Source organism: Odocoileus virginianus, chromosome 32 (assembly GCF_023699985.2).
Source record: "Odocoileus virginianus isolate 20LAN1187 ecotype Illinois chromosome 32, Ovbor_1.2, whole genome shotgun sequence".
Lineage (NCBI taxonomy): Eukaryota > Metazoa > Chordata > Mammalia > Artiodactyla > Cervidae > Odocoileus > Odocoileus virginianus.
Genome location: NC_069705.1, coordinates 26,859,037 through 26,873,074, shown reverse-complemented (window position 1 = coordinate 26,873,074; position 14,038 = coordinate 26,859,037). Strand labels below are relative to the sequence as shown.

At 37.2% G+C, this 14,038-nt stretch overlaps 1 long non-coding RNA gene across 9 annotated transcripts in view; it reads left to right on the top strand.

The window, feature by feature from the left end:
- LOC110135089 (uncharacterized) overlaps positions 1 to 9,957 on the top strand; it is a 77,190-nt gene extending 67,233 nt beyond the window's left edge. For 6 of the 9 annotated variants that reach the window (XR_011485157.1, XR_011485156.1, XR_011485154.1 and 3 more), the window contains 4 exons: positions 4,057 to 4,149; positions 8,505 to 8,594; positions 8,928 to 9,208; positions 9,782 to 9,957. This is a non-coding gene — a long non-coding RNA (uncharacterized lncRNA). Of the gene's footprint in view, positions 1 to 4,056; positions 4,150 to 5,516; positions 5,617 to 8,504; positions 8,595 to 8,927; positions 9,209 to 9,781 lie in introns of all 9 variants that reach the window. The other 3 variants (XR_011485151.1, XR_011485152.1, XR_011485153.1) reach the window with 3 other exon arrangements.
- The last annotated feature ends 4,081 nt before the right edge of the window (positions 9,958 to 14,038 follow it).

Genomic DNA, 14,038 nt, shown 5'->3' with positions numbered 1-14,038 from the left:
CTTGCAGAACAAAGTTGATTGGAATAATGCTTTCAAGTGTACAGTTCTTTGATGTTCAGAGACTTCTTACCATTAAAGAGTGTCCTTTCTCCTTTCTGTAACCAGTCTTGTTCATTAGAACATCTTGAATGATTTGAGTTCACCTGAAAGGACTGCTGAGATGATCTGGAACAATCCCCTCAAGTCTTTAGTCCCTCTACCCTTAGAAGAGCTAGTTAGTTTCCTATGGGAAACTTAATCCCTTCTGTTCACCTAAATTCAGAGATGCTCAACTTTGCTGTTCATCTGAAACTTCTATGAATATTTTTTCAAAATACATACCACCAGAGATTCTGATTCAGACATTCTGGGATGGGCTATAAGTATGGATATTTTTTAAAAAGTCTCTACAGACAAGTTTGAGAAATAAAGGTTCTTTATTTCACCACTGCTGCAAGTTTTTCAGTTTATGTTGGATGGATTCAAGGCAGTCCAGGGGAATCCCACAGTGATCATCAAGCAGTATCCTGAATTCTTGGCGGAACCCAGAACTAATCTTATTTGACACATTTCTATAGGGTATATGCCAAGATTCACTGCCATTTCTGCAAATTAGGGGGTGTGCCAGGCTAGACTTTTCCTATGTGGTATCCGAGAGACTAATCCAGAACTAATTTTTTTCCCCTGGTTTGTTAAAATATTGTAGTTTTACGTGGTTCACTTATTTGATTCCATCAGTCACGACTGCTTTTCTTTCTTTTTTTTTTTTTCCTAAAACTTCTCAGCAAAATGTTGAATGGAACTCAAGAATGCCATTAATATTCCTTGACCACTCACCAATAATACTGTGTTCTTTCAGTTACAGACAGAATTTAGTAAAGAATACGCCTGCAATGCAGGAGACGCGGGTTCAATCCCTCTGGAAAATCTCCTGGAGGAGGAAATGGCAACCCACTCCAGTATTGTTGCCTGGGAAATCCCATGGATGGAGAAAGTTGGCAGGCTACAGTTCATGGGGTTGCAAAAGAGTCAGATGCGACCTAGTGACTACATAAATTCCCACCTGGTTTACTTTACATGTGGATAAAATCTGGTTGGAGGTGGTGGAGGCTTATTCAAAGTCTCTCCAGATTTGACTTATATCTCCAGGATTTAGACCTACAAGGAATTCACCAGGATGGGGAAACAAGTAAAGAGACAGGACATTTGGTGAGCTCACAAGATGGACCTGATGTTGCCTGGCAGTCTGGATTGAGGGACAATGAGGAGGGTTCACTTTTCAAGGTAGGATGTGGTCGCTCCATCTCGCTGCTGAACACAGACACCCTTCGAGGTGGCGGTTCTGCAGGGAGGTATGATTAACTGAGCAAGATCGTTCTCTGCTGTGGTTTTGGAAGAACAACTGGGTATGATCACTGTGTTTAAAGAGCACATTTGTTTGGTCTAAATACCAGTGTCTGTCCATAACTACACCCACAGTTTAGATTAGTAATTCATTTCATTTCTGATTTAAATGCATTCTCTGACTCTTAGAGAGAACTATGTCCGGGGAGGAGAAAATTACCAGGGCATCCACCCTCCCCCAAAGCCTTCCGGCAACAGAAGACTTTTACTTGCTTAGCATATGACTTTAGAGAACCACCCCCCCTCGCCCCCAGCTTGAAAATACTAATTTTTTCATTAAAGTGCCAGAAAATTCAAACCAAGAGTTTTAAGCCGTGGTTTTCACATACTATTAAAAGCTCTATAATAAGCAACTTTTGGAATCAGGATGAAAGCTAATTATAGAAGTTCTTTGACATGGCTGTTTCTATTTACATCTTCAAAACCACAGAAGCAAATATTGTAGACTTTCCTAACATATCAGCATCTTCTTGTCCTTAAGTTTCTGACTTCTTTGAAGCTGCTCTTAAATCTTCCCCTTGAAATCCCATTGTGGTTGACTATTTCCAGTTGAAGGACAATTTCAGTTTCTAGTTTGTAGTTCAAGTGAAATATTCTTTCCCTATAATACTGAATCTCAAGACACACTCAAATCAGACAAAGCCATTGTACCTACAGTACATGTTATCCAGGCTGTTTCATGTGTGTTTAATCTTTCTGGGATCGTTTGCTTCATCAGTAGCAGCAAAATACAGAAGAAATATAGTCAATAACATAAAATATCTGTTATGGTATGATCTTTGCCACTAGGAAAATGCAAAGGTAACATTTGGGTTGATTTTTAAGAAAAAGAAAATTTTGAAAGTGAAAGTAAATGTCCAGAGCAAAAAAATCTCAAGATAATGTGAAGTCCAGCTGAATTGGATGCTTTTGTTCTGGTCTTAGGAGGCTCTGTAGCCAGCTTACTTGGTGGCACATGACTCGGTTGGCTTGGAGAGTCGACTGATTATGAAAATCTTTCTCTCCAGTGCCCAGCCCCACAGACACACCCAACTGACCTTGAATTCATCAGTACCCACCTACGCCATGATTCTCAGTCTTGCTTGCACATTAGAATCACCTAGGGAGCTCTTAACCCTCCCTGTACCAAGTAATTAAATCAGACCAATTAAATTACCATCTCTGGGGGGCGTGGTCCTGTCATAAGCACCTTTAAAAATTTCCCAGGTGATTATAGTGGGCAGCCAAGATTGTAAAACCCCAACTCTTTGTCTAGAGAGCATCCATCCATGAGACTCTGATTCCTTTGGCATTTCTATTTTTTCATTTTACCGAAAATGGGGTAATAGACTGCCTAGAACTCTGAGCAAGTGTTCCATTTAAAAAAAAAATTCTGACTTGGACAAACAGACTTATAGAAAATGAACAAAAGACAAAATGTCTACCAGAGGTTTGTAATTTCATAAATCTTGATTTTGTAATTGTACATTTTTCTAAAGGCAAAAATTTTATGTACCAATTATATAATATGGCAATAATGATAAAGAATTTAATTCTCAATTCCTTTGGGATTGTAGGAAAAAAGATATTTCTAAAAAAGTTTTTAATTGAGTAGAGTTGATTTACAATGTTGTGTTAGTTTTTGGTATACAGCGAAGTTATTCTGTTACATATATATTCTTTTTCATATTCTTTTCATTATTAAAGGATATTGAATATTGTTCCTTGTGCTATAAAGTAGCGCCTTGGTTTTTATCTATTTTTGTATGTAATAGTTTATATCTGCTAATCCCAAACTCCTAATTTATCTCCCCATCCCCTTTTCCTGTTTGGTAACCATAAGTTTGTTTTCTGTGTGAGTCTGTTTCTGTTTTGTAAACAAGTTTATTTGTATCATATTTTAGATTGCACATATAAGTGATATCATATGATATCTTCTCACTTCACTTATTTCACACAAGCAAAAATTTCTTTTCCTGATCCTTTTAAAAACACATGCAAATATCTATTCTAGTGTCTGGCTTACTAGATACGCCAAAATGTTACCATGTAGGTAGTTATGTGATTATCTGCTAGGAACTCTTCTTTTCCTAGGAAATACTTCCATGTGCTAAACTGGGAGACTCCATGTTCTTCCAGGATCCAAACTGGCCAATTAAAATTCTTTTTCCTCTTCATAATTAATTGGTATATGAATGGATATGTGATCCAAATCAAGCCAATTAGAAATCCTTTCTGGATTTTCTGTTTGCTTGGATTTTGGGGTGTGTGTGTGTGTATTTTACTGAAACTGAATAATCCAGTCCCCTTTTAGTTTGGGAAGCTCTGACACACAGAGTTTAGGAGATGTTGATGATTATGAGGCCAAGTCTCTATAAGAAAATAAGCTACTGTCATGTGAAAGAGACTAAAGCAGAAGCAAGATGTAAGGGATGTTCTGGCCTAATTTTAACTTGTCCCTTCTTCTAACTTTTAATAAATGTATTCTTTGGATTCCATGAGCCAGTGAGGTATTTCAATTTGCATCCTTAACTCTAAATTCACAAAAACTTTTTCTAGCTTTTGCTGTTCTTATGTATAGTCATAAAGTTATGAGAATCAAAAACCCTAACATATGAACAGAATCTAATGAAACCCAATAGATACAAAGTATTCTTCAGTAGTGACTTGATTTCTGTTTTCTTCTTTTCCCAGCCCACAGAAGAAGGAAAGCAGAAGGGAAGGAGTTTTCAAAGATGTGCAGGACAACAGAAGCCAGAAATAAGAGCTCCAGTCTGATCAGGAGAGGTACAAACAGAAAAAGCAGCTCAAGTGATCCTTGCTCACTTCTGAGGCCATCACTGGGTCCCTAGAACTGGGAAAATGTGAGAATACCTGGTACATTTCTCCAAAGTTGGTCAGACATGCTAGAGACTGTAGAACTACACCTCCCCAAAATAAAGAGGATGAGGAGAATATATTACGAGTAACTAATAAGACTTTGCTCAGGATAGAGAAAAGCCAAGGTGTTTACATGATAAGAAATGAAAGTATTTGAAGGCTCAAATTAAACTCCTTCCATGTAGCAGAGTCAGGGGTCTCTTTCGGTACAGGGCCAGATAGTAAATATTTTCAACTTTGTGGACCACATGAAGTCTTAGTCACATATTTTTCTTTTGTGTGTGTTGTTTTTTTTGCCACACTTTGAAAAATGTAGAAAACATCCTTAGCTCACATGATGTACAAAAGCAAGTCTTGGCCCACAGACCACAGTCTGCTGACTTTGAGCAATGACGTACTGTAGGAGATGACAGTCAGGTGTCTTTTACAAAATTACATAAATTTACATAATTAATGGGACAGGTGTATATGTCTGCATTTGAAGCCATCTCAAAACTACACTCCCTGTCATTTTAAATAAATGCATTCATTGGGGATGATTCATGTAAATGTGCTTCTACTTATAAACTGGATTTTTCACCAACCAAAGTGGTAAATGTTGAAAGTAGGACTCATATACACATCTGAGGGAAAAGTAAAAGCATATCACAAAATAAGAGCTGGTATTTATTGTGAAGTTACTGTGTGCCAGGCAGTGTATGTGTAGTTGCTCTGAATTTTCTTCTCCCAAAATTCATATGCTGAAGCCCTAAACCCTCCTATGACTGTTTTTGGAGCAGGGCCACTAAGGAGTCCTGTATTTTTTTTATTTTTATTTTTTTTAGGAGTCCTGTATTTTTATAAGTAGATCTTTACTGACTAGCAATATTTAGAGAGTGTTAGTTGCTCAGTCGTGTCCAGCTCTTTGCGAGCCCATGGACTGTAGCCTGACAGGCTTTTCTGTCCATGGAATTCTCAAGGCAAGAATAGTGGAGTGGGTAGCCATTCTAGGGATTCACTATTCTAGGGATCGAACTCAGGTCTCTTGCATTGTAGGCAGATACTTTATTGTCTGGTCCACCAAGGAAGTAATTAAGTTTACAATGGGTGCACAAGAATGGAGCTCTAGTTCATTAAGACTGGGGTCCTTCTAAGAAGAGGAAGGTACCCCAGGAGTGTATGTACACAAAGAATAGGCCGGATGAGATTGCAACAGGAAGGCTGCTGTCTGCAAGCCAGGAAGAAAGTCCTCCCTGGAAACCAACTATGCTAACACATTATCCTTGGATTTCCAGCCTCCAGAATTGTAAGAAAATAAGTGTCTGTTGTTTAAGCTACGTGGTCTGCAGTATTTTATTGGGGCTGCCTAAGCAGATGAATACAGCATTATTTAAAGTAAGTTAAATCCTAAGATATCCTTGAAGGAAGGTGTTATTGTTATCCTTACAGAGAAAACCTAGAGGCAGAGACAGATTAAGGAACACACCCAGTCTTGTCTAGCTAGTCAGTGGCAGGGTTGGGATTTGAACCCAAGCAACATAATCCAGGGCTTAGGTTCTTTCAACCAAAGCGAGCCAGCTACACTGAGGCTTTTCTGTGTTTTATATTAAGGATGGCTTCTCACTTAAAGAAACAAAACCCAGAGGAATAGCTAGCTAATGCAGAACAGTGGTCCTTAAAGTACTCTAGCACATGACCACCTGAGGACTTCTCTAAATCTTAATCATACAAATTTCACTGCTTCCAAAAGGAGCAAAACAAAGTGGAGATCAAATAGCCTATTGCTTGGTGGAATGGTTTTTGGAGTCTTCCCAAAGGTAGAAATACAAAGCAGATTTTATTTTTCTCCTTATACGTAATATATATGCACTTGTAATGTATACCATGGCAACTTTGGTATACATTTTTATATAAACCATTTTTTTTTTCAAAATGTGATGTATACTAAAGATTGATTTTCCAAAATAAACTGGTCTTCCAGATTTTTATAGCTGTGAAGGGGATAAAGCAGACATATCCATGCAAGCCAACCTTTATTTTGGCAGTCCTTCCTTACACTCCCTGTCTCCTCTGTTGCCCCTGATCTCTGAACTTAGAATCCAGCTTTGGCTAATCCTCAGCAGTGGTACACTAGAGAAATGCTCAGACTTCTAGATTAATTCTGAGCTGAATTAAAGTCTAACTGATTACACAGTTGAAGATCATTGCAGTGGTGGGAAAACCATGGCTAACATGGGCAGGAAGTATCATGATAGGATTCCCATACTGTCAACACTTGGACTTACCTGGCCTGCAGTTGAATAATCAAACATGTAGCCTCCATGGTCTCATCCGAATATTCTGAATGAAAAATGCCAAAGCAGACTGCCTCAGGAGTGTGTGCAATGATTCCACATACTAAACCAGCCCTCTTTGGAGCAGTAATAGATAAAATGACATTCATTTCACTGAGTCCCTGAGAGCCTGAAATTTTCGTCATACAGAAATGGCTTTCTGAAATGTCTAAGTAGGCATTTTTTATTACTTTTCTATAAAACATGCCCTGAATACTGATGATAAATATCCATTTGGATTGTAGTAGAAACAAAGCCTGAAATGTAAATATTAGGCTTTATCATCTATTAGAAAAGGAGACATTTTTTGAGAAACCTTAATTACATAAGCCTGACTGACTAACTCAGTACAAAAATAATTATATTATTTTTCTTTCATTCTTTTCTTATAAGATTGATATTCAAAAGTGTTAAATCTGTGATGGGAGTCCTTTGTTTGATGCTAAAAAGAAATGAAGCTGTGTGACTCGTGTATGTGTGTAAAGACAATTGTAGCTTGTGTTATTGATAGTATCAACAATAACAGCCAATATTTTTTCATTCAATGACCAATCCTTAAGTTCCAAAAACGTGTGGAGCTATTTAGCTAGCTACTTATCACAGACCAGTAAATAAAGCAAAGAATTCTGCCCGTGGGGAGCTTACATTCTACAGATGGGAAATAAAAATGAGCAGTGAGCATGACAAATAAGGAAATCCTATTGTGTAAGAAGTTTTGGAGGAAGATTCTAAACAATTGAAAATGGCCCATGCCGGGGCTTGGTGTTTTGAGAAAATATAAAGTGGTCAGTCTGATGCTGAAGTGCAGTGAGCAGGGGAAGTAGCAGGAAATGAAGCAGATGAGATGGAGGAGGTGGCAGGCAAGATTAGGTTGCACATTGAAGGATGAGTTTCAGCATAGGATTTGATTTATGGTGTGATGGAAGGAAGCTATTAAAGGGTGCTCAGTGAGGAGGGATGTAATGTAACTCACATTTTAACTGGATCACTCTGACTCGTTTGTGAGGAAGACCTTAAAGGGGCAATGAAGTGAGAAGGAGTGCCTTTAGGGGGCTTTGGGGGGGTCTGGGGGACTGGAGGAGAGGTGGTGGAGATGTGGTCAATTTTGAGTATAGTTTGGACAGAAGCCAACAGGGTTTTCTAATATGTGAGGAGTAAAAGGAAGAAATACTACTCAGCCCTTAAAAAAAGGAAGAAATCTTGCCATTTGCAACCAAGAAGACGAACCTTAAGAGTCACAGTGATCATTTTGTAAAATGTGTAAAAATATTGAATCACTCTGTAGTAACTTGAAACTTACATACTATTGTAGGTCAATTAATAAGTAAAAAAGGGAAAAAGATGAATTTATCTATAATAAAATCACCTTCTCTTTGGCATAGGGAAGGGACATGGAGAGGAGAAATGTAGTAAGTCTTCTCACCCGTGTTAATTATGACCACAAGCCCAGGGAACTGCACATCCAAAGAAGCATTTGGGCAGCATTTTAGTTTTATGCTATTTTTTAGTTCATAAAGAAATAGACCGAAAAGACAGGGTGAGTGGTAGCATTCAGTATTGCTTTTTCAAGGATAATAAAGCTTTGGCCCCCCCACTCCCAAAAAATGTGTTGGTGGATGTGGGACTGGAGCTTTTTTCAGGCTGTGAGCCCATATTCTGTCAACGATGACATTGTCCTAAATTATATTGACTTAAACACATGACGCCTTAGGAGAATGGAAAATAGACTTTTGCATTAGCTTAGCAGGGGAGTGACACAAATGAACCTAGAAAGACCAGTTGGAAAATTTGCAACTATAAGACATAGAGTTTTAATGCCATGGATGCTAGATCACTGGAGGGTTTTAAACAGGAGACTAGCATAGAGAGATGTGCTTTCAAACAATCCCTCTACTAAAATGACAGATTACATTTTATACCGATGCTTTTCTTTCTCAACTTTCTTGTAAGTGATCTCCTATTTACTAGATGATGAGCGACAGCCAATTGCCTGCCAGAGGAGAGTTGCATCACTATACCAGAAATGTACAGAGAAAAGAAGTAAGTATTGGTGTTTTGTTTTCTCCAAAAGTTTCTTGAAGCTCACCTGGCCTCCCATCAATACTTTTGAAAGACAAAACAAGTTCCTTTGCAAAAGATGCAGTTATGGAAAGAAGATAGGATTCTTGAGAATCAACAGCAGGACCTTAATAAAGAAAGAACTAAAGTTTATTTAAACACTTTAAACTGGGACAAGAGCAGGCGCACACAGTGAGGGTCACTTCCGATAAGATGAAGCATCCTGGGAGAGAAGACTTAGATGCATTGCTATGTTGGAGGAGGGCAGGCCCAAAAGTTGCCGTTTGCATTAGCTGTCTGGGCTTTTTCTTTCAGTAGGTTAACACACTCAGAGGCCCTTGGATGAAGGGTATGAAGACCTTGAGGAATTAGTGGCAGCGAAGGCAGTAAGCCTTCCCCCAGCTCTGGCACCTCAACTGTGGGTGAGTCAGGACCTCGGTGTGAAGCCAGCGTCACTTCCTTCTGCAGCCGCTGGGCTCCCTTTCGGCTGCGGGGCTGAAGAGGAGGAAGACAGAAGTAAGCCATACTGTGGAGTCTGGTGAAGAGTCTGGGTGATGAAGGCTCAAACTGAGGCTTTGGAGAGGCCTGTGTTTCAGGTTTGTAGTTTACTAATTTCGTCAATTTTATCTTGAAGATTTAAAAACTTAGGCTGTTTTCCCCTACTATCCATGTAATACAAAATAGCTTTTTCATTGGCATGGGAATTAAAAAGAAAATTAGTCTAAGCAAAACATAATTAGAAAGATAAACATACTTCCTTCTTAAGCATATGATATATGCAAAAGCCTAATAGAAAGTACCCTGCCTTCTCTGCAATTCAGTATTATCTGTATCGCAGCTACCCATTCCCACCCCTCCCTCTGAGACCCATTACAGAAGATGATAATGAGTTGACTAGATACAGCGAAGTCAAATTAAGCAGTGATAGAACCAGCAAGAGTTACATGAATTCTTTCCTTCCCACTCAGCAGATGATTCTCTCATAGGCTCTTCTGAAAGCTGGTGGTTGGACCAGTTTTGGAAATTAATTAGTCAATTAATTGCTGTGAACCTAGGCAAGAGTGCACCCTAAAAAGGGATCACCAGTAGCCTTCTCTCATCTTTTTCCCTCTAACTTTCCCTCCTGGGAGTCTGGCAGAGCATAAAGATGCCTGGCATTCTGATTCAAGGTTTTATGTCTGAGATCTTCCGAAGGACCCAGTGCTGGCACTAATGGAACACCTCATATTGGATGGAGGGTCTGCAGAGCTTCATTAAAGAACATCAGCATACTATTTCTGATCATCTGACAGCATTCTGGGTGCACTCACAATAATTGGCCCGTGTCAAACATTGTTCTCTTTCCACTTGTGTAAGTATGCAGAGATTTCTCTTGGATATCTTCTTTTCTAGTGTAAAAGTTGGAAAAAGCATGAGCAAAATTCCCATTTAAGCTTTTCCTAATTTTAGTTCTTTTAAAAAAAAAGAATAATTTTAAGCATATTTAAGCCAATGTAAATTACATTTTTCCCTAAGCACATTTACATACCAAGCTATTCTGTAGACCATCAAGAAAAATGACACAGTCTACATTTAAAATTATTTTCTAGGATTGGGAATGACTGCAAGTTGGCCCCACCCTTATTCTCTGCCAAATCCTGCTGGTTGCAAAGCTCTCATTTTTGTAAGTCTGTGAGTTGAGAAAATGGGGGATGTTGCTGAAGACTTGAGAATAGAGAATTTCAGTTATGTTAGCATAACGTTTTGTGATAATTTTTTGTCCAGTTAAACCTAATAGCTTCATCAGCAGTGCAACATGTATAGTTTTTGTTCACTTAATAAAGAATATAGTGAAGCATCTGAAACAACCTGAATGCCTAATAATGAATAGATTATCTGTTAAAATAAATTATGGCACATGAATTTAGCAGCATATTATATAATTATAATGTGAAAATTATAAAGTTCTACAGAAACATAAAAATGCTACAATGTAGGAAAAGGAAGCAGAATAAAAAATTCTATCATTCTGTGTTACACGTATGAAAAATTATGGAAATGTTCATAGAAAAAGAGAAACTAGCTTATTCATTGAGATGGCACAATTATTAAATTTCTTCTCTAAAATGTTTCCATTGATGGGTCTCCTGATACAATGCACTGAGGTTACATCACTTATGTCAGTACCCTTGCTAGAAATGAATAAACTGAATCGAGTCATGAGAAAACATCAGACACACTCAAAATGAGGGCCAGGATACAGAACAGCTGACCTATACTCTTCAAAAATACCAAAGCCATGAAAGACAAAGTGGGAATGAAGCCCTGTTCTAGATTACAGAGACTAAAGGGACATTAAAAACCATGTGATCCTAAACCAGAGAAAAAACTGTAACTGACTCTACTAGGACTGGTATACATTGGCTAATTTCAAAGAAAACTCATTTCTTAACAGAAATGATTGAACTTTTAGCTCACACTCACTTATAACAAAACATTTATGTAGAAAATAATTAATGATCAGATATTTTGTCATAAAAATTCAGTATTTAAGTATAATTTGTAGATAGTGGTATAATGGTAAAGTCTTAAATTTCAGTATTTTTAACTACTTTATTATAAAATTGTAATTTTACTCTAAGATTTTATTATATTTTTCCTTTGGCCTTTCTGACTTTTTATAGTCAAAATTTCCTGAAATAAGTTACTCTATGTTGCTTTATATTTTTCAGAAAGTTTAATAATCTTTATAGCCCTTGTCAATATTCCAGGAAAAAAATAGAATAGTAGTAGTCTAACAATGGCAAATAATTGGTCAGATTATTGCTTTTTCTTGGCTTAGTGATACTAAATTTGTAGCATATTAAACTTTCAATGGCAACAAGGATGTTCTTCTTTTGAATAAAATGACCAGAATTTAACATTTTCATGTTACTTGATGAGAATGATCTAGTTGCAGTTGAGCTAAAAACAAAAAACAGCAGCAACAACAGGAATAAAAGCAAAGGAAATATATTCATGTTATTATTATTATTATTTCAGTGTTACATGAGGGCAAAAGAGAAAAAGACTCATTATATTGTAACTCTTTTCTTGGATTGAAATTTTCTGTATACATTGGGCTTGGGATCCAATTTATTCATCTAAATTATTCTTTGTCTTCTAGTCAGTAATGTAGCTGCCATTTTCATTTTGTGTATGAAAACTGACTCTATTTTACTTACCCTAACAGCAAATTTAATGGGTTAGAATTAGATTTTAACGAAGATGTCACTCTGCTCTGGTAGATTATTTTCAGATCAATGGTAACAAAGAAAAATCCTACCACAGTACTTTACCTTAAGGTTATTTAATGTTTTGTTTTGTTCTTTTGGATTAACTATGATTGCAGAAAAGTCTTTATAGCCCAGAATGACAATTGTTACAGCTGTGATTGATTCGACAAGTTTAAAACTGCACCCTGTTCTCATTCAGATCATCTTGAGACCACCAACTCAGATTTGTTGTTCAGAGTTAAGAGCTGGCCATGGTATACAGTGGAAATAATTTGATCACCACAGGAATTCAGCTTCTGATTGGGCCCTTGCTGTGTTCTAATCAGCCAAACTAATGAACTATATACACCGTATGTTTATCTACTAGGAAGCCTTGGATTTTTCCAGAGCCAGTGGTAATCAAGTTTGCCACTATTGTTCATATTTGATCATAAGAAAATCAAGTCTATTTATGCCCATATTAAAAAAAAAATCACTGATTCCATGTATATATATGCCTGTCATTTACTTGCTTAATGTAAATGGACCCCACAGAGTTATACAATATTAACCTCCTTCAACACATAGTGTGAAATGCAAAACTTTCCCTGGAATCCTTTCTCTCTTTGATGACATTTTCTTACACCTAAACTTGCATTTGTTCATGGTGGCATGAAGAAATTTATTACAGCTAATATTTATACATAATTCTGTAAAAACATACAAATTATTACTAGTTTTCTGGCTTGAGAGTATTCGACTTTCCCTGGTGGCTCAAAAGGTAAAGAATCTGAATACAGTGCAGGAGGCCCGGGTTCGATTCCCTCGGTCGGGAAGATCCCCTCGAGAAGGGAATGGCTACCCATTCCAGTATTCTTGCCTGGAGAATTCCAAGGACAGAGGCGTCTGGTGGGTTAAAGTCCACAAAAAGTCACACATGACTGAGCGACTGAAAACAACAACAAACTCAACAACTCTTGGTTAAGAAGCTATTTTGTGCCAGGCATCGTGTCATATACTAGAAGGCAGGGAATGTGGAGATTGACAAAGGGGAGAATTGCGGAGGAAAGGAGAATAACTTCATACTCAACATATATACTCTATCGATTTATCTTGTAGATAGAGTTATAGATGTGGTAAAGCTATCACCCTCAGAAGACAACAAATAGATATAAACATATATTTCTTGGTTTTATCAGTTAAGCTTTTCCTTCTCTCTTGGTTCACACAGACCACTCTGTGAGATGGATTGAAACTGTGAGAAAGTACCAACTAATCCCTCCCCAATCGTAAGTACCACAAGAAACTCTAGCCCATGGACTTATGTATATTTTTCCAGAGGACTAGAATTAGAAAGGATAGGAAATTGTGGGTTAAATGAGGCTAGAAATAGAAGGTAGAGTAGATTTCAGTGTAGGAAGTGAGGTTTTTACATTAAGATCTTGGAAGAGACTCTTATAGACAAAGCAGACAACATCCTTGCTCTGGAAGATTTTACATTTGAGGTTTAATATTACAATCTGACTTTGCCATGAGACAGGGAGTGGCTTTGCAAATTGTTAGATATTCAGTAATACAATGGAAAATAACAGAAAGCTTTTGCAAAGTGAGAGGGTGACCATTGTAAAAGATGCAATATTTTGTGCAGTCAGTAAAAGTGATATGCAAGAACTGAGCACATCACAACAGACTCAACGACAAATGAAAGCCCATCTGCCTGGACCAGCTAATAACTGAAGAAAAGGGAAGGAAACAAAGTTGATGAGTAATGGGTAAGTAAAACAGAATGACTTAATCATCAAATAATTTTAAAAGATCATGGGAAAAAACTGATAAAAACTAAGAATTCTTTTAAAAAATAATAAATGGTTTAATTTTGCTTTTAAATAAAAAATGAAGTATGAAATCCTGTATCTCTATAACATAATGAGAAAAAATAAAAGCCCAGTTCATCTAACTAACATTTGATTAATTTGATTCTTAGAACTAACATATTATAGTCTTATTTTTATTAAAAGTAAAATTAACTTATTTTATAATTTACAACTTTTTGACTTTTCATGAGAAAGTTTTAGTAAAACCATTCCCCAGCCTACTCCTCAGTAGTTACTGTTACATCAGACTCTGTTAAATGGATTTAAGTGGCTTTTATCTAATACCAGTGATCAAGAGCCTTCTTTGCATGAACAGCCC